Source organism: Pseudochaenichthys georgianus, chromosome 23 (assembly GCF_902827115.2).
Source record: "Pseudochaenichthys georgianus chromosome 23, fPseGeo1.2, whole genome shotgun sequence".
Lineage (NCBI taxonomy): Eukaryota > Metazoa > Chordata > Actinopteri > Perciformes > Channichthyidae > Pseudochaenichthys > Pseudochaenichthys georgianus.
The window spans coordinates 18,663,040-18,683,481 of record NC_047525.1 but is presented as its reverse complement, the minus strand read 5'-3'; the positions used below and the strand labels follow the sequence as shown (position 1 = coordinate 18,683,481).

At 39.4% G+C, this 20,442-nt stretch overlaps 2 long non-coding RNA genes across 2 annotated transcripts; one reads left to right on the top strand and one right to left on the bottom strand.

The window, feature by feature from the left end:
• The first annotated feature begins 17,024 nt into the window (after window positions 1–17,024).
• Window positions 17,025–17,863, top strand: LOC139432985 (uncharacterized). Its single transcript, XR_011642554.1, has 3 exons — window positions 17,025–17,115; window positions 17,406–17,505; window positions 17,771–17,863. It is a non-coding gene; the product is annotated as an uncharacterized lncRNA (long non-coding RNA).
• A 1,349-nt stretch (window positions 17,864–19,212) lies between these two features.
• Window positions 19,213–19,965, bottom strand: LOC139433001 (uncharacterized). Its single transcript, XR_011642574.1, has 3 exons — window positions 19,818–19,965; window positions 19,609–19,688; window positions 19,213–19,497 (listed from the first exon to the last, which is right to left on the bottom strand). It is a non-coding gene; the product is annotated as an uncharacterized lncRNA (long non-coding RNA).
• Window positions 19,966–20,442: the final 477 nt, after the last annotated feature.

Genomic DNA, 20,442 nt, shown 5'->3' with positions numbered 1-20,442 from the left:
AGATGCTGTGCATTTAACACACCATCTCATTCATTCTTCATTGATTTAGACTTTTCCCTGGACACTTCGGAAGAGGTGGACCAAGACCAAAAAGAGGCCAAAAAAGATTTGCACATCCTCCAAAACCCAGGATGGTAAAAAGTGTGAAACTCAGTGTTGTCGCTCTGCCAAGGCCATCAAATAAAACTCCAAATGCAAGCACCGACTTGAAAATGATGCGGGCTGACCTTGGCAAAAGATGTGCGCTAATCGCAGAGGATGCTGACCATAGTGAGGTAAAACCAAGTTTAATTATTTTTTATATAAATTGGAATGCATTTTATCCATAAATGCTCTAAACTATTTGCATTCTTACATTCAGATCCGTGCTATCTTTGAAATGGAGTTTCCCAAGCTGGAGTCCCTCAACGGAGATTGGCTGTTCTATAAGGCTACAGGTAGAGGTGTTATATTAATATCGGGATCACATACTTTTTTTTTACCACATTTAAACAATGTTTACCAATGTATTTACATATTTTATTTTATTTAAGGTGGCAGTGGCCAAAGAAATCTTACGGTAATTACTCCAGAACTTGAAGGGTATACTGGAACTCAACTGAAGAATGTCTGCAGCGGAGGAAAAATGACCCTCTACATTGTCCCTCAGCAAGGACATCTGGATGATTCTCCACTGCCTTTCAATGCTACAGAATTTTCCAAGATGCCAAAGTCAACTTGTCGCAAATGTGGACAGAGCATGCCACTCCAACTCCTCGGCATACATTTGGAGGAGTGCCGAGACTATGTGAGTTGATAAGCCTACATTTACTTGAATAAGCCCAAACTTTTTTTTGCATAATTATGACATAAGATTTTACAAGTAATACTTTTAATTCCCAGAATGCTGAATCCGATGAGTTTGGGGACACTGACACTGATGAGGTTTTGCTGGTGTCATCCTCAAAGGAAACTGTTGTGGAGGTTATATCAGATCTTTAACTTAAAGTGACTAACTTTTTGTTAGACCCAACACATTTCACATCCTTATCTGAGTTTCCTACAAAAAAAAAAATTCAAACAGGATGTGGGAATTCAGTAAAGTGTGTAGTTCCCTGGGGGTTTTCTTCTGTTTATTATGAAGCATATTAGGCAATTAAATACAGATACAGTTTATTGCCAAGTGTAATTTTACTTAAGTATTTAGCCTTGGTTTTAGGACCAGACAATAAACAAATGATGTCATTATTTTTAATTGCTTCTTTTTTTCTGCGCAGACCAATTGTCCTATTTGCAGTTCAACAGTCCCTGCTGAATTCTTAGAAATGCACGCCAGCACATGCGGGGAGAGGTAAATAAAACCAACGTTTTTTGTTTGTCAAATGTATGGTGTCTATTCTTGAGTGTATTTCAACGTTTAAGCCAATTTAACAATAAATACTTTGTTAAATTATTTAAAAAACATCTAAAAATATTTCTAGTAACCACCCCGCTGAAACTGCAAATCAAGGCTCAGAGGAAAGCCTATATGGACAAGCAGATCACGGGAATGAAGATTGTGTGGCTGGACCGTCACAGATTTACACAATGGCTCCTGATGCAGGTACTTTTTTTTTTGGTTTGTATTTTCCACTATGGATTAATTATAGCATCCATTTTCCCATGTCTTTGTTTTCTCCGGTGTAATGCAAACTTTGTGTTAGTACTTAAATGTTATAACCCTCTGATACCCAAAGCAGTTTTTTGTAAGAGGGATACATGTGTTATTATCCCCTAACATTGTGTATTTGAAGAATTGTGCATTCTGGGGTCACTAACAGTCACAGGAATTGCACAAGTTAGATATAACAACATTAGATATAGACATTTGTTGATTCAATAAGCCTACTTGTATTTATGTGCAGTGATGTTAGTTCCCATTTAGTCATTTCATTTTAATGACGCTTTTTTAACTTGACCTGGCTGTATAAAATGAGTTCCATTCAGGTTTATTTATTCCTTTATTTAACAGGGACAGTGCACATTAATCAACATTTCTGTAAATGTGCCAGTTAGCCAAGAGGTTTCTTTCAGCATCAAGTCTAATTCAAATTGTAAATTATATTTAATTGTAAATGTAATGTCAATCATGTTCAATCAGATCTATTCATGTAGCGTCGCTCACGTAAGTGTACCAGGTTAGCAATGTTGTCCCTTTATTTAGGGCATCCTGATTCCAATTGGACCATGCTGATAACTTAAATTACCATTTTTCAAATTGCACTTCAATGAATTGGTCCATTTAAAATGCTTTCACACTGTATTTTCAGCATGGAAGACTGTTGCTGACCCTCAGAGGGCCACTGAAGTCTTCAGGAGGAATTTGCTTGGCCAGAGGGAGGAGATGGCTCCTCTTCGGTTAAGCATTGATATCCGTGAAGATGTGGACAAGCAGGAGATGGCCATAATAAGCTTCTATAAAAGCCGACAAACTAAGTGGTCAAGGCCCTTAAGATGGACTTTAGAAGGTACATGCTACAATTATTTGGTTGATTTCATTCTGGTTTAGTTGTCTCCTGTCTATCATTTAAGTGCAATTCCTTCTATTTTGTAGGGGATGTCGCCACTGGAGATGGTGTGACCCGACACCTTTTCAGCCTGATAATGAAAAATCTCCAGCACGGGTTCCACATCAACTTTGGTAGATATTCAAATTCATTTATTTATTTAGTTTCCAAGGGTCAATACGTTCTACCGTAGTAGTTGAGAAAAACACCACAGGGCAAGACACACTAGATAAAAAGCCACACATACAGGTGCACAAATAGTAAAAAAAACAATACACAAAAAACAAGTACAAGTAAATGGTGGACATCTGATATAGAAAAAAGTTACAATATTAGTGAAACAAAACATTTAACTTTTTTTTGTTTTCCATCTCATATATTTATTTTACAGGTAACTCCAACACTACCTTGCTGTTTGAGGGACAGCAGGACCACCTAATTCCTTCAACCTCACAGATATTAGTCGAGAGCGACCTTTTCCTTATGGCAGGCAGGATGATGGGGCATTCTTTCATTCATGGTGGTCTGTGTCTATCTGGTCTCTGCCCAGCCGTTATTCACGTGTTGCTTGGGGGCAACATGGACACAGCCACAATACAGCTGGAGGATATTGCTGACCTGGACATCCGACAGACAGTTGGGCTGGTATGTATAACAATTTAATAACTTTCCCATGTAAATTGAGTTTACTAAATAGGTCTTCGACTATCACAATCTGCATAATGGGAGGACAGAAAAATAAAATGTCTAAGTAATTTCTTTCAGCAATGAGTTACTAAGTAAAGTAAGGGATTACTGCTTTTTTAAGTAACTAGTAATGTGTAACGCATTACTTTGTTTGAGTTACTACCCCAACACTGACTAAATATCAATGAATCCGTTGATTATAATTATTTGATTACCAAAGCTTGATGGAGAAAGTCAGCTCAGTGAGTCTGACAGGCAGGATGTCACAGCATTGGCACTCACATGGGACCTCCCAGGGGTCGCTGTGGACAACAGGAAATGGCTTTTCTACAGAATTCTGCAGATGGCGGTAAACACACACACACACACACACACACACACACACACACACACACACACACACACACACACACACACACACACACACACACACACACACATTTATCAGCCTAGTCATGAAGAAACAGTACACATGTCTACTGTATGTCTTCATAATATTATTGTCAAGCCTTAGTTTGTATCATGGCTTATTAGGACACCCAACATGTTATTGTAGGTCCAGTTTAATGCACAACTGAGTTTTACATATGGAGTCCCTGCTCTGCTCTGTCTCTTCTTTAGTGTCCTGTCTCTTTAGATAAGGGGTCCTTCGACAACATTGAAGAACCTGGCTTAGAATATAAATAAATATGTATTCATTCCAACAACTATGTTATTACTAGCGTAAATCATATACTGTAATAATTTACTTGGTAATAAACATAATGTCGCAATTATTTTTGCATCTTTAAGGTAATTGGGCGTACAATGCGCCAGATCAAACAAATCCGGAAGGGCTTAAAGGAGACAGAAGTGTTCCAACTCCTGACAGGAAGGGCAGATGTGGTGCCGATGATGTTCCCAAGGCTTTCTGCTACAGCTTGTAGTGCGAAGGTAACATTCAATGTAGAATATTAAATGTAATCATTTTGCAAGTTAAATATCTTTTTGACTCCAGCATGTTATACATCTAAAATATTATGAAAGTGAACTATCAGGGTTCGTACGGTCATTGAAAACCTGGAAAAGTCATGGAAATTCAAAATGCAAATTCAAGGCCCTGGAAAAGTTATGGAAAACGATGTTTTTCCCAAAGTTTTTTTAAAGTCATGGAAATGTAACTGCGTCAAATATAATTTACATTTGATCTAATCGCCAAAATAATCTGCGGTCGCGAGCTGTTATGTGCCATCATGACGCGCATGGTATTATTTTTTAATATATGAAGCGCTAGCTGTGTGCTCGAGTCTTCCTGCCTGTCGGTTGAACTCTGCTGCTCCGGTATGACGGTCAGCTACATTATCTACGGTGCGTTCGTTAACTGTGCGGAGTCACTGTGGCACAGACTGCACCGCTGGTGAACAGCTGTTAGAACGGGCCGTTCAGGTGTTCAGAGCAGAGCGGCAGAGCGTGATGTGAAATGTTTTTCTGTCACAATATCATTAAGGAATCGTTGAGCTAGCTAGCTAGCAATAGCATACATTGTCACTATCTGCTAACGTTAGCTTTAGCCTTCGTTTTTGTTGCGAGGTGGGGTTTTTTACAACCCAACTCCTCACCGCGTGTTGTTTTGACGAGTCCTGCTTGAAATCATAACAGGGAAGGAATTAGAAGACACCAGGATACCAGTTAAACAATAATCCGTTTTAATTAAACAAAGTAGTAATAATAATGCAATACGATATAATATAATACATTACTTATACAATTCAAAGAGTCATATAAGCAATGTGTGGAGTACTCCCGCCCTTATTCACGCACTGCGGACATCCTATCGTCTTGTCAGCGCATGAAGAGAGACCCAACCACCAGAATAACATTTCCCTAATACAAAAGAAGGGGTGGCGTTTCATTGGGGAGATACCAAAACGCTATCTCACAGGGAAATCAGCGCCTGGCAGCTTTTAAAGCCACAGGTGTTGGGAAGGCACCTCATTAAAACTCAAGGAAAATGTCCCTCCCCATTTGTAAACCTATCGATGGTTTAACCCAGAAAACATTATCAGGGATAATCTTTACACTCCAAACAGAAATCACCCTTAATTCTGCATCTTCCTTCTTCACAAATAGCTTAAAACACTCTTTTGATGGTAAACTAGGTAAACAGGTAAAAAGTCAAAGAAAAAACTATTGTGCTCATCTATTTCTAAGAAAAAGGGAACATTGTTTCAGAAATCTATCAAAAAACCTCTCTATATTGGAGAGGAAAAATGTACCTTTTGTTCCTTCAACTATTAACACACAGAAATGTATAAACTCACACATATACTTATTCAAGATACATAGATTTCCTTAAAACCTGGCCTGCCAGAGATCTCAAACAGAATTTCCTCTCCCCACACCCTGTGTTGCATACCTCGACATCCCCCACTGCAATAAAACTTATTTTACAGCCCTTTGTCTCTCGCCATTTTAGTCCTCACATTTATGAAAGGATAAAAACAGAGAAATCACTATAAAACACAAACACAGGTATTGCTTGAACAGTATTCACTTAACTGCTACTATTTGATAATTACCAGGGAACTCAACAGACCTCTTTTAACGTCTGGAAATTGCAACAAGACTTTCTGCCCTTTTACATGTATCACACTTCTTTGGTACAATATCTCACATCAATTTCCACAATTCCCTCTTTTGCACTCTTAAAAAAGAGTGCAACTTACACAAGGCACTTGAACCATAACTATTGTCGCTCCTCTCCACTGTGTTCATCTCTCAACATTATATTTAGAGCCCTTTAAACATTTAGAAACAGCCCTTCATAGCAATTTCTTATGGCAGAATGAGAGGGAGACCAAAAAATGTCAAAAAACTGCGTCCTTGTCTGCTGAGTCTCCATACTCGTCCTCCGAGACACAGGCCAACAGTGTCAGGAGGGGGAGAAGCAGCTTTTCCCTCAATGGTGGAACGGATTAGTCCGACACATAATGAGCGGATGCACGGCACACAACAACACCCACAGGTTAGTCTTTGTCCATGGATATAACTCGAATGGTTTCATCAGACCCCTCTGAGGGCAGGATGGGCTGGTTACACGCAGCACATTTAGGCGCCAGGACCCTGTGGTAGTCTTTCAGACAGTAGATTTTATTCTCAGTGTCTACAGTGAAGGGCACTCCGTCCAGGCTCTCGTTGCAGATGACGCAGCGGAAACAACCGGGGCGGTAAGACTTCCCCAGGGCCTGCCGGCCTGCATGTCCATGATCAGATGTCCACCTGCGTTGCACTTGTCTGCAGACTGCTGGAACCCAGAGTACAGAAAGTCCTCTTAACAGAAAGCCCTTCCTGCGTCATAGTAGAACGCCTTCCCTCTCAGCCTTCGACTACAGGCGCTGCAGGTGAAGCAGCTGTCATGGTAGAGGCTGCCCATCGCTTGGCAGGCCTGGCTGGCTCCATACACCGTCTTGTTGCACTTAACACACACTCCTGTTTCAGCGGAGAGTGGAGTCCCCTGTGCCGTCCTGGCTTGCCGTGTCTTTGTCCCCTCTGATCCGCTGACTGCGGCTTCTGGGCTGCCTGCTAGAGAGATGTCTTCCTTCTCCTCCGGCTTGCTGATGGCGGCTTCCGAGTCGATGCTGAATAGATGTCCTTTCGATCTTCCTTCTCCGGTCCGATGATGATGCCTCCCGGGACGACTGCTGGATGGATGTCCTCTCGATCCTCCTTCTCCGCTCCGATGATGATGCCTCCTGGGACGACTGCTGGATGGATGTCCTCCCGATCCTCCTTCCCCGCTCCGATGATGATGCCTCCTGGGACGACTGCTGGATGGATGTCCTCTCGATCCTCCTTCTCCGCTCCGATGATGATGCCTCCTGGGACGACTGCTGGATGGATGTCCTCTCGATCCTCCTTCTCCGCTCCGATGATGATGCCTCCTGGGACGACTGCTGGATGGATGTCCTCTGGGTCACTCGGTCGGGGCCGGAGAGCCTGGGGTTGACAGTCAGCCTCCTGCGTCTCGGGTTCCCCTTTTGGCGTCAACACCCTGTGTGGAGAAATCTGATACAAATCCCTCAAGCCTACGCTCCGGGCTCTGGGGCCCTCAGCCGTTTGACCCACCAGTGCGTGGCCACTTGGAGCCTGTTGGTGGGGTGTCGGTCAGCTTCTTCAGTATTCCATTCTGGACTTACATCTCTCTGGTAGCCCCTTGGCCACTGATTCTTTATCTGTGTTACCTGCTATAACTCAATCAATATTAGAGACATGTCAACATTCATCAAACAGTGTGTTATCCCCAGATATGGAGCAGGTCAATTCTAAAACTGTCAATCAATCGTCAGATTGAACAATCGAGTTGGGGCAGCAGGTTCCTTTCAGTCCCTAAATGAGAAATGTACATTGTAAAGTTTACACTCCCTCTTTTTTACACATTATCTCATGTGTAAACAAAATCCTGTATGGGAAGAAAACCTTCAGGTCATAATGGATTATAAGACAATACCAAACATTTTTCCCAAATGTACATCCATCATTTCCCCAGTAAACACTTGAGAGTGTTTCTCTCCATCATTCAGTCCTAAAAGAAACAGAATCTTCAAATGTCATAGTTTGAGTTTCACATTCTGCAAACCGCCACCTCCTGTGGGAGTGAAACCATCAACGTGCATGTTAGACCCAATTCCAACTAAGCTGTTGAAGGAAGTTTTTCCATTAATTAGCACTTCTTTATTAAATATTATGAATATGTCTTTATTATCAGGCTATGTTCCACAATCATTCAAAGTAGCAGTGATAAAACCGCTTCTTAAAAAGCACAACCTCGATCCAGAGGTTTTAGCCAACTATAGACCTATTTCTAATCTTCCGTTCCTCTCAAAAATTCTTGAGAAAGCGGTCGCAAAACAGTTGTGTGATTACTTAAAAAACAATGATTTATTTGAAGATTTTCAGTCTGGCTTTAGAACACATCATAGCACAGAGACAGCTCTGGTTAAAGTCACAAATGATATTCTAATAGCCTCAGACAAGGGACTTGTCTCTATTCTTGTTTTGCTCGATCTTAGTGCTGCATTTGATACTATCGACCATGATATCCTATTGCAAAGACTAGAGCACTTAGTTGGCATACAGGGAACTGCTTTAGGCTGGTTTAGGTCCTATCTATCTGAACGCTCTCAGTTTGTACGTGTTAACGATGAATCTTCCACGCAAACCAAAGTTAGCCATGGAGTGCCACAGGGCTCAGTTCTCGGACCTATTTTATTCACATTATATATGCTTCCGTTAGGCAATATTATAAGGAATCATTCTGTAAACTTTCATTGTTATGCGGATGATACTCAACTATATTTATCAATCAAGCCTGATGAAATTAATCATCTAAATAAAATTCAAGACTGCCTTAAGGACTTAAAAACGTGGATGACCTTAAACTTTTTGATGTTAAACACGACCAAAACTGAAGTTATTGTACTTGGCCCGAAGAATCTACGAAACAAATTATCTAAAGACATACTAACTATGGATGGCATTAATTTGGCCTCCAGTGAGACTGTAAGGAATCTTGGTGTTATATTTGATCAGGATTTATCCTTTAACGCCCACATAAAATCAATTTCAAGGACCGCCTACTTCCATCTACGTAACATTGCAAAAATCAGGCATATCTTGCCTCAAAACGATGCAGAGAAACTAGTCCATGCATTTGTTACTTCTAGGCTGGATTATTGTAACTCTTTATTATCAGGGAGTACTAAGAAGTCAATCAAGTCGCTTCAGCTGATTCAAAATGCTGCGGCTCGTGTACTAACCAGAGTTAGGAAAAGGGACCACATTACTCCTGTTCTGGCTGCCTTACACTGGCTCCCTATAGAACACAGGATAGAATTAAAAATTCTTCTTCTCGCCTACAAAGCCCTTAATGGGCAGGCGCCATCTTACCTTAAATAACTCATTATACCCTACTGTCCTACTAGGGCATTGCGTTCCAAGAATGCAGGGTTGTTGGTTGTTTCTAGAATCTTTAAAAGTACAATGGGAGCCAGAGCCTTTTCTTATCAAGCTCCACATTTGTGGAATCAGCTTCCAGTTTGTGTTCGGGCGGCAGACACCCTATCCGTTTTTAAGAGTGCGCTTAAGACCTTCCTTTTTGATAAAGCTTATAGTTAGGGCTGATTAGATTCAGCCCCTAGTTTTGCTGATATAGGCTTAGTTTGTCGGGGGACATCTTACTTCTTCCTTCTCTCTGTCTATACCCGTGTACACTCCGATTAACCCAGCTTCCCCAAATGTCTTTCTTTTTGGTGTCTATATACGCTGGGATCCGGAGTCATGGATGATCCTGCGGTCCTGTGTCCTGGATCGCGAGCGCTGGATCTTGAGTCGTGGCTGTGGTCCTGGATCATAGGTCCTGGATGGATATCCTCGTGGATTCATCTTCCTATTATACACACATGCATTTCCAAACATTTGGACTACCTATGTTGCAAATGTATTATCTTTTCAATTTACACACGGCATCTATTGCACGTCTGTCCGTCCTGGGAGAGGGATCCCTCCTCTGTTGCTCTCCCTGAGGTTTCTCCCATTTTTCCCTTTAAACTGGGTTTTCTTTGGAAGTTTTTCCTTGTACGATGTGAGGGTCTAAGGACAGAGGGTGTCGTATTGTCATACTGATATTCTGTACACACTGTGAAGACCACTGAGACAAATGTAACATTTGTGATATTGGGCTATATAAATAAACATTGATTGATTGATTGAAGTAGGTTAGAAACGGTTTCCCCTTTTGTGCAATGTTAGGAAACCTCTCATTTCACACATTATTATCACACAGAAATAATGTGTTAGTCCAAAACATGCTGATTAGTCATCGTTTTAAATCATGCAGTTGCACTGATCAGATGCAGACATACACTCTCACTCACACTCACACTGTCAGGTTGTAAAGTCAGGTTTTGGTCAGGTACACCTCAGAGTCAGTCATTGAGAGTGCCTTCCCAAGTTACCCTGTCGGTCAGTTGGTCTCAGTCTTTTTGGCCATGTGTCGTGCTCTGCAGAGACTCTGATGTTCCAGCACAGGCCAGCATCCTCCGTCTATAAAAATCTGTATATATGGAGCGCCATCATTTATTAATTCACAATTACAACTATAATGTTCAAGATATCTCTGTTTTCCCAAATTCCCTGAAAAGTGTTAGCCAAAAAATGTCACTTCCTTATTGTACTACTACTGCAGTTCATTTACACCTAATCAATATCAACACGTCTAATAGATGTAATTCAGAAACTTGTGTACATCACTATTATCTTGTGTCAAAACATTACTAGGATCTGTAAAGCTCTGCTATGTATTCCATAACTCATTCTATTAATTTATCTTCAATTCTGGTGCACTTAAAGAACAATGTTACCCTCTTTAACAGTGCGTGGAACCCTGGGTGTCCTGAACATGTAACAATCACTCCTTCCTTCATCAAGGACCTAAAAACAGAAGTAATTTCATCAATGGTTTGTAGCTGAACTTAGGAATCATCCCTCATGGTAGGTATGTTTTTACTTTTTAACATCTCTAAATGTCAGTTAATTACTAACTAAATGAATGTCCATTAGGAGGTGGTGCCGCTAGTCCTCTAAACTCATAATCTGGTGCCGTGCGCTTCCTGTGAAGCCGCAAGTAAGATTTTAAAACCACTCGGGTGGGTCGAGTGACCCCTCCTCCCTATTGGTCGTCAATAATATGCACCCTTACAATGGGTGATTGAAGGCCCCACATTATTTCCCATGTCAGCATCAGCCCTCTTTACTCTAAAATTACTTTTTAAATAGGAATATGTAGAAATGGAACAAATATTCAATCTTCAGAAAAGTTCTTAACCAATGTCTATCTGGTGAACAGCCAACATATTTTAAAATGTCAGATGTATACAAATAAGCCTAAATACTCCCTTACCATCAAAGTCCAAATCTAGACACAAGGTGAACAGTTTTGGTAACGGACAATTCAATCTAAAAACAAAACAAAATTGGACTTGTGTCCTTGTTATTTGTTCTTCAAAATACATTAGCAAATACCCTGCGCAGTATTCGCAACCTAACTAACCCTCCCTAGGATATGAACTCCATTCATCCCTTTACTCATAGTTAGTTTATATGTCTAAATTATTATGTGTGACCTAATAATCAGATGTGTTGTTTGTCAACCAAGAATATTAAACTTTAATCTTTTCAGTATTCCAGACCATCGTTTAAACAATCAGCCTCCCCTCTCAAACACTAATGTTATTGTTGTACACCACCCTCTGGAAAACTCTTGCACAGTTATGCTGTCAAATCATCGCATATTTTCCTCAGAGTCTGAACCGTCTGAGACCAGCCTGTCTCAAGATCTTGTCACATTGTGAACAGTCAGTAATGCGTTGTCCTCTGCAGCTGTAGCCAATAGGATTAATGAAACTCTTGCACTGGGATGTCCTGAGGGGGAAGGCACCTCTGGATCAATGTGCTACAGTCAGCAGACACACTTGTCCTCTGCACAGCAGGAATCCCCCAAAACTGCTGTTCCTCTTCCCACCACTGTTGCCTTGGCAACGAGGTACACGCAAAATGTCAAACCCTCCTCAGATGCGTTCTTTGCACAGTTCTTCTGTTTCTGTAGTGAGCAACTCTTCACCAACACACTGATTCAGAGTACAACCCAAAGGTGGCGCACAACTTTCCAGTGCCCCTGTAATCACAATAAATCAGCAACTGGAGAAAAACTCAATTTAAATCTCTCTCCCAAAGGGTTACAAAATAAAACGGCTGAGTGTCTATATGGTCAGGAATGCTGAAACATGTGAATGTTAAAACAAATCAATGGCAGTAGTCTACCCGGATTCTTTACTCCATTAAAAGTACTAAAACCACATTGTAAAATATCTTTTGTCTAGTTGAAGTCCTGCTTACTTCATCTTTAAAATCTTCTTTAATTTGAAACCAAAAAAGGTCTTTAATGGTATCAATTGTGGACTTCCTTAATATGAATTGTAAATGCAACATATGTTCTCTTTAGAACACAGATATGACAGTAGCTGCTGAAACTGGTTAATAGCAGTTAATAGCAGTTTTCTGTCAACCTCCCGTTTACTTTCTACTCTTTCTTCATAAACTTACAAACACAATTAATGTCTACTACTCGCAATCCTTTATCTGACTTTTCTCCCTTATCTTTGTTTAGTTTCCTCCGGCTTACTAATCCGTGCTTTTTTTGGTTTAGGTCACCCAGTTTTTTTACAAGTTGTCGTTCATAAACATTTAGAGCTGAGCTTAAATTTCCTAGAGCTTCATCTCCTCCCACTCTGTCTTCTTCTATCATTTTTTTATGGAGGAACCCAAGGTCGGCACAAGCCTTTTTCTTGTCTCCCTGTTTGAGTCCACTGAGAATCAATCTCTCAGTCTGTCTCCATTGCTCTCGGAAACTTCCGGGAATTGGGACGTGTAAATCTTTATTTTTAAACTGTCCCTCCATGGTGATTATATATTATTTATCTGACTAGGTTGCTATGTGTTCAGTGTTATTTATTAATATAATGGACAAATTCTCGTCGTTACTCCTAACGTAGTTAATGTATTTATTTAACTGTCCTGCCCTTAATTCAAATGTGTAACTATTTTGAGTGTAAAAAACTGAAGTATTACACCCCCACTTTGAATGTATATATATATTTATATATATATATATATATATATTATATTATATTAATCAAGAAGTACTACCAGAAGCACTTATAATGCTATTAACGGACTGGCTTACCGAAAGGCAGTTGAGTAGTACTTGTAATATTTTGGCTCTATTAACCCAGATATATATTTCAATTATCCTGTGTTCTTATTTTTCCTAGTCTAACGCACTTATTGTGAGTCGCTTCGGATTAAAGGCGCCAGTCAAATGGAATGTAATAATGCAAGAAGTACTACAAAATACCTCCACCAGATGGCGGCACCTCACCAGTTCCACCTCACTTGAGGGGAAAGATGCTTCTGAGAGCAACCAGCTTAAACTTTGCGTATGTATCTGGTCTTTTCTCCCTTATTTATTAGTAGTTATTCACATAAAATTATTCCCCGTACAGTCTATCGAGCTTTTTTGGTGCGATGTTTATTTCAACAGATAATGCGACCTTAGAATGCGCTTCGACGCGGCTTTTCAGCTATGTGACATCCTCATGGAGCCGAAACCCAGGTCAACAGAATCCTTTATCGTCACGTTTAGCTTCTTAGATTAATAACCCCACAGAACAAGAGAACGAGATTCCGTTCGTTTCAAAATGGCTTTTTGAAATTTGCGTAACTCTCCCTTGGATTTATAACATATAATACACTCCAGCGTCCTATGAGGCTGAAGAAGTATTATTCAGTTTCGCCCTGGATGGATATCATTTCTTATGAAACCCACTGGACTTCCCCGACTTGAAATTGCCGACTTGATTTCTGTAAAAACCAACGGGGCCCTGCACCATTTTCTTACATTTCTCGTCGCTTCACGTGTAGCATCCTCAACCTTTGCTTTATCATCATAGAGTAGTCCAAAGTTACCTACTTTATTCTATATGTACTGCATAATTATACCACAATTATAGTCTGTCGTTACCTATCTATGCTAATGTATGCATTACACTATCTTATAAGATCAGTAGTCTCTCGTTACCTACCTATACTAATATATGCATTGCATTATTTTATCATAAAGTCTATGACACTGAGAAATATTCCTGACAACTCTAAAAAATTTGAATATATCCAAATCACAGATTTCGAGTGTAACGGGTATCCGTGCTTACCTGTGTTTTTGTATAGAGCTCTGTTTTTAGTTGTCAGAAGTATTTCGAGGTGCCCCCCTGGACAGCTTCGTCCGCTGGCTCCTGATGTGACTCTCTGTGAACTCCCACTCGCTAACGTCGGGTCACCACTTGTTGCGAGGTGGGGGTTTTTACAACCCAACTCCTCACCGCGTGTTGTTTTGACGAGTCCTGCTTGAAATCATAACGGGGAAGGAATTAGAAGACACCAGGATACCAGTTAAACAATAATCCGTTTTAATTAAACAAAGTAGTAATAATAATGCAATACGATATAATATAATACATTACTTATACAATTCAAAGAGTCATATAAGCAATGTGTGGAGTACTCCCGCCCTTATTCACGCACTGCGGACATCCTATCGTCTTGTCAGCGCATGAAGAGAGACCCAACCACCAGAAAAACATTTCCCTAATACAAAAGAAGGGGTGGCGTTTCATTGGGGAGATACCAAAATGCTATCTCACAGGGAAATCAGCGCCTGGCAGCTTTTAAAGCCACAGGTGTTGGGAAGGCACCTCATTAAAACTCAAGGAAAATGTCCCTCCCCATTTGTAAACCTATCGATGGTTTAACCCAGAAAACATTATCAGGGATAATCTTTACACTCCAAACAGAAATCACCCTTAATTCTGCATCTTCCTTCTTCACAAATAGCTTAAAACACTCTTTTGATAAACAGGTAAAAAGTCAAAGAAAAAACTATTGTGCTCATCTATTTCTAAGAAAAAGGGAACATTGTTTCAGAAATCTATCAAAAAACCTCTCTATATTGGAGAGGAAAAATGTACCTTTTGTTCCTTCAACTATTAACACACAGAAATGTATAAACTCACACATATACTTATTCAAGATACATAGATTTCCTTAAAACCTGGCCTGCCAGAAATCTCAAACAGAATTTCCTCTCCCCACACCCTGTGTTGCATACCTCGACATCCCCCACTGCAATAAAACTTATTTTACAGCCCTTTGTCTCTCGCCATTTCAGTCCTCACATTTATGAAAGGATAAAAACAGAGAAATCACTATAAAACACAAACACAGGTATTGCTTGAACAGTATTCACTTAACTGCTACTATTTGATAATTACCAGGGAACTCAACAGACCTCTTTTAATGTCTGGAAATTGCAACAAGACTTTCTGCCCTTTTACATGTATCACACTTCTTTGGTACAATATCTCACATCAATTTCCACATTTTCTAATAGTTTTTTTCATAGGCTATAAACGGAGGTGGTATATATTGTGCTAGAGTAAAAGTAGAAGTACTCAGGTCTTTTACTTAAGTAAAAGTAGAAGTACTCAGGTCTTGTACTTGAGTTAAAGTAGAAGTACTCAGATAAGTAGAAGTACTCAGATGTTGTACTTGAGTAGAAGTACTCAGATCTTGTACTTTAGTAGAAGTGGAAGTACTCAGATCTTGTACTTGACTAAAAGTAGAAGTACTCAGGTCTTGTACTTTAGTAAAAGTAGAAGTACTCAGGTCTTGTACTTGAGTAAAAGTAGAAGTACTCAGGTCTTGTACTTGAGTAAAAGTAGAAGTACTCAGGTATTGTACTTGAGTAAAAGTAGAAGTACTCAGGTCTTGTACTTGAATAAAAGTAGAAGTACTCAGGTCTTGTACTTGAGTAAAAGTAGAAGTACTCTGATCTGGTAGTAAAAGTAGAAGTACTCAGATCTTGTACTTGAGTAAAAGTAGAAGTACCAGAGTGTAGGAATACTCATTCAAAATGTTACTCAAGTAAAAGTAGAAAAGTATTCTCATCAAAATATAGTGAAAGTTGCGACAGTAAAAGTAGTCATTGTGCAGATTGGTCCATTTCAGAATAATATATATGATATGTTTTATAATGATTGATCATCAAAGTGTTCTCAAAGCTGGTGAAGGTGCAGCTAGTCTGAATGACTTTGTATACTGCAGGGTAGCTGGTGGATTTACTCCAGGTGGAACTAAAGTCTGATTCAACACTTGATTAGATTTCACATCATTCATCCACATCTGTAGAGTAACTAAAGGTATTAAATACATGTAATGGAGGAAAAGTACACCATGTACCTCTGAACTGTAGTGGAGTAGAAGTACACCATGTACCTCTGAACTGTAGAGGAGTAGAAGTACACCATGTACCTCTGAACTGTAGTGGAGTAGAAGTACACCATGTACCTCTGAACTGTAGAGGAGTAGAAGTACACCATGTACCCCTGAACTGTAGAGGAGTAGAAGTACAAAGTAGCAAAACATTGAAATACTTAAATAAAGTACAAGTATCTCAAAATTGTACCCACGTATAGTACTTGTTGAGTTTATGAACTTAGTTACTTTACACCAGTGGCTATAAAGATAGAAAGACTAAGCCTTGCACAGGCATGACAATACATTTTCAAAATGCTCAACAGTGCTGCCAGAATTATAAACTGACTGCTACACAATTAAAATAAATGCTTTTATATATTTCTATTAGATGTGACTCTTTGGCGTTTCTGTTATTATTGACACTGCTGCTTTCAGGGGGTCAGGGGTCGGGTCCTTGCCACCTTTTCATACCAGCCTCCCTGACTACAGTTGCTTTAGCGTGTAGAAGCTAGTAAGCCTACTATTTGATTTGTTTTAGATAGGCACAACATGTTTCATATGCAGACCTTATTTTCGTGTTCCATGTTAAAATAAACCATTTTCAGTGGGAATTTTTTTTTGGTCATGGAAAATGAGGTAAAGGTCATTGAGAAGTCATAGAAAAGTCATTGAAAATCATTGGTGAAAAAGTGTATGAACCCTGAACTATTAATAAGTACATTTTGCAAAAGATCATTACATGTGCAATGTGTTAATGATGTTATTGGACAACATAACTATTTTATGTTTACAATGGTATAGCTTTACAAAATACAATGTTCCTTGATCTAGATCTTTGTTTATTCCAAAAGACAGATTTTTTTATACCTGTTATCGTTACAGACCGTGCTTGACCATATTGAGTGGCCTTTGGAGTTGTCGTCAGATGACGAAGGGGAGTACTCTATGACTGTCAAAAGTCAGGTTGCAGAGTATCTTCGCCAGTTCATCGAGAATGGTAATCGATTTTCTTTATATTTGTTCATTCTCTAAGTGTGTTTAAGAGTTAAAGTTTACAAAAGAGGAGTCAACTGTCCCTGTGACATCACTGGCAGGATATCATTAAGATGGCTTTGCCCTAGTTCTAAAAACAGGGATTTATTATTTCATTTTCTTCCATAAAAAGTGTTGTAACTTTGTTGGGACGATGGCTTTCTAACCGATGAGTGCTTTATTAAAGCATATTCATAATATGCTATCATGTTTCAGTTACTCTTCAAATTATTGTTTTATTTCCATTTCCTTCAGCATCCCCAACACAGCTAAGACAACTGGTCACCTTCTGGGTAGGATGGGACGTTCCAATGAAGGGAATGCAGATGCATGTGGTGAAAGGAGATTTTCCTCGGTAGGGATATTCAAAATACATGCTAACATTATGAATTCATCATATTTTTCTTATAATGTGTAAGGCATACTTAATTTGATGGAGAGGATTTGTTTATCATTTGTCTAATAAATTATGATTTTTATTGACAGAATGTTCACATGTAAACTTAGTCCCTTTAGCACTCATGACAAAATGATCATTTACATTTGGTAAACTTAATCAATGAGACAGAACATTAAAGACACATTCACTATCAACTAACTATGAACATCCCTACCCCCAGGTCGTCCACCTGCTTTCTGACCCTGCGCCTACCTGGCCATCATGAGAGCTATTTGGATTTTGCAGCACAGTTAGAGCAGTGCATTGCCACCAATGAAACAGGTTTGGTCTCATCTAAGGACTGAGTCTAATTTATGCGATTCAGGCCTGTCAATAAAGATTCTCCTGGACCCACAGTTCATGAGTTTTTATTTGTGTAAAGTGGCAGAAGCAACTAACACGGGGTGAACCACATGCAATTGAAACAGCCACATTACAAAAAGCCTTGTTAATAAACCTTGTAAACATATTTTTGAGAAATGATTCCCCATGAATGAAGATGCCTGTAGGCTACGTGTAGTGCTGTACAGTGTTTTTATGTTTACATTTAGAGTTCAATTTGCTTTGACAAAAGTGCAATAACGTCAAAGCCAATTGTCACAATAGTGGTAAAACATTGTGAAAATATTGTACAGTATACATTTTATGGAAATATAAGTGTAATGAGGTATAGGGTGAGATGTAGTAGTCCAACAATATAGCCTACCTACGCTGTATATTATATACAGCTGTATTGAACATTTCACAGTTACTCGATTCTGAACATGTGACACGTTGTTAATACAGTACTACAGACCATGGATGTATAATAAGAGCTACAGGCCGCTGTCGAGGATTATAATGACCTTTGCTAAGGAGGATCAAGAGAGAGAAAGGAAAATAGCTTAAAAAAGACGGAGCGCTGGACTTCAGATAAATCACCAGAAGAAGGCAGACAGGAAGAGTAAACAATAACAGGTAAAAAAGAAGCGATTGGCCTTCCAGCGTGTAAGAAAGTCGGCACTACATTGCTGTGTGCCCCTTTGTACAAATTCGTCCCGTTATCAGAATCAGAATACCTTTAGTCCCACAGAGGGGACATGTGCAGCGTTACAGCAGGAAAGAGCCACAGACAGCTTAGTGTTGAATATCTTACATGCGTTAAAAAAGTACTAAGTTATAATAAACAATATGCTAAAAAAGTACTAAGTTATAATATGATAAACAATATGCTAAAAAAAAAGATAAAAAGTTATATAATTTTCAAAAATACAGATAAAAAACAAATCAAATCTACAAATCAAAAAAAAAAAAAATAAAGCACATATTGCACATAGTTTGACGGTATTTAACAGCAGCAAGTTCCACAATGTTATAATCGGGAGATAAGTTTCCATTCATTTCGGCAAGCCTGGGCAACAACGATTAAAAGATTTCTTGCTCCCAAACCAATTGTGTATTTCATTACAAAAAGCAGTTATACCATACTATGTTTAGGTACTAATGAATTATATCCTCAAAACAAACACACACATAAATAACAAAGGAAAATACATAATTTAATAAATCCACAATATGATAACATTTTACAGATTCATTTAATAAACTTTTACAAAACATAGGTTGATGTTATATCGGGGGGAAAATACATATTTAAACATTTCAATTAGTCTCTGCATATTTAAGTAATGCTAGTTTATATAACAGATGAACAGATGTACAATATCCAGAAAGTAGATGCAAAAAATATATATAATGTGTGCATTTCCAACATATCCTCTGAAAGAGTGTTAGTCGTTGAGTTGAGTAGTGAGCCATTCGTTTTTTTTTCGTGGTGCGATGTCTGCTGAGAAGTCCTTGTATGCCTCGCTGACTTTGAGGACATCTGGGTCTGGCAGATCCCCCCGCACGGCCTTGTAACGTGTACTCCTTTGAACATGTTTATATGATAATTAGGACTTTAAGAACAATTTCACACTCAGACAACAATCACAAAGTTGTAGCAGGCTACATACAATTACTTAGGACAATAGATATTACCTTACAGCGTCAGCAACTGTAAACTGCTTTGGCTTAGTGGAAGTGAACACCATGTCACTCACTCTACCTGGTTTCACACCCTATTAATTACACAAAAGAATTGTCAAATTAATTGAAAAGGTCGTTGATGCAACATACTAAATCAGCTCTTGGCACAAAGGAAATACTCATTAAACCGTGGATTGGTTGTGAACTCATACTGTACTTACCATGGTTCTTGGCTTGTGCCATCGCTGCTCTGTTTCAGTGCAGCTGAGGACAGGGGGGACAGCAGCCAGGTTGAGTGTGGAGTAGTGTGCGGTCTGGAACAGCAGTGCAACATTGTGGTTGCAGAGTGCTGTTCCAGCTACACAGGAACACTTTGCCACAGGTGAACAGTTCTTAAAACAAAATGTCAGTCATTTTACATTTAGGACACTGCTTCAATACAACACAGACAAATGAGAAAGCTGAGAGCAGGCTGATCAGGCAAGTAGTAGGTGTGGGAAAAGGCTCAACCATGTCAGGTTGTCAGTCACATCACATACATAGAAGTTCTGCTGTTTGGAATACTGTAATTTAAGGACATTCAAACAGATACGCTTGGATAGCCTGTCTCAGCTCTCTCAATGTATTATCTTATATTATAACTGTAAGGGAAACTTCTGTGTAGCAATGCAGTGGGAGTCACCGACTCAGGAAGGAGACACTGTAGAGCAGCAGCTTTTGATGTCAAACACTGGAGGTTTATTTGGAGTTTCGGCCGGAGCATTCACATCACAAATCACAGCAGTCACGGTGAGACTGCACGGGTGGGTTGCCACGTCAATTCTAAAGAACTCTCCCTCAGACCCA